Below are 374 nucleotides of genomic sequence, written 5' to 3' on the forward strand. Positions count from 1 at the left end.
AGTTACAATGTTTTATTTTGAGTTTCCTATTACCTTCTAGAGGTCATTGGACTTTCGCTGCGTCGAAGGATCAGGTCCGAGAGGCAGTAGAGTGCGGATCCGGGTGACGTTGAGGGAGGACGACCAGATGGACGCACACTGTAGGTTTGCCGAGCGACGTGTGGGCGTGACGCTCCCTTGGGTTCGAGGGGTAAGTCGTTTTGTGCACCAAACCGATAGGACCGAGGTTTTACCACCTTACTCGGAGGGGTAACTTTAGTCCTGCCGTCTTTCGAAATGTGTAAGAAGGCCGCGCGTCTGACTTTTGAGTAGAGAAATCTGAGGTGAAGCTCCGCTATCTTGATAATTGTTTCGTGAATATAATGATTATTTCC

This window comes from Notothenia coriiceps, unplaced genomic scaffold (genome assembly GCF_000735185.1).
Source record: "Notothenia coriiceps isolate Sejong01 unplaced genomic scaffold, NC01 NC01_scaffold00024668, whole genome shotgun sequence".
NCBI classification, from domain to species: Eukaryota; Metazoa; Chordata; class Actinopteri; order Perciformes; family Nototheniidae; genus Notothenia; species Notothenia coriiceps.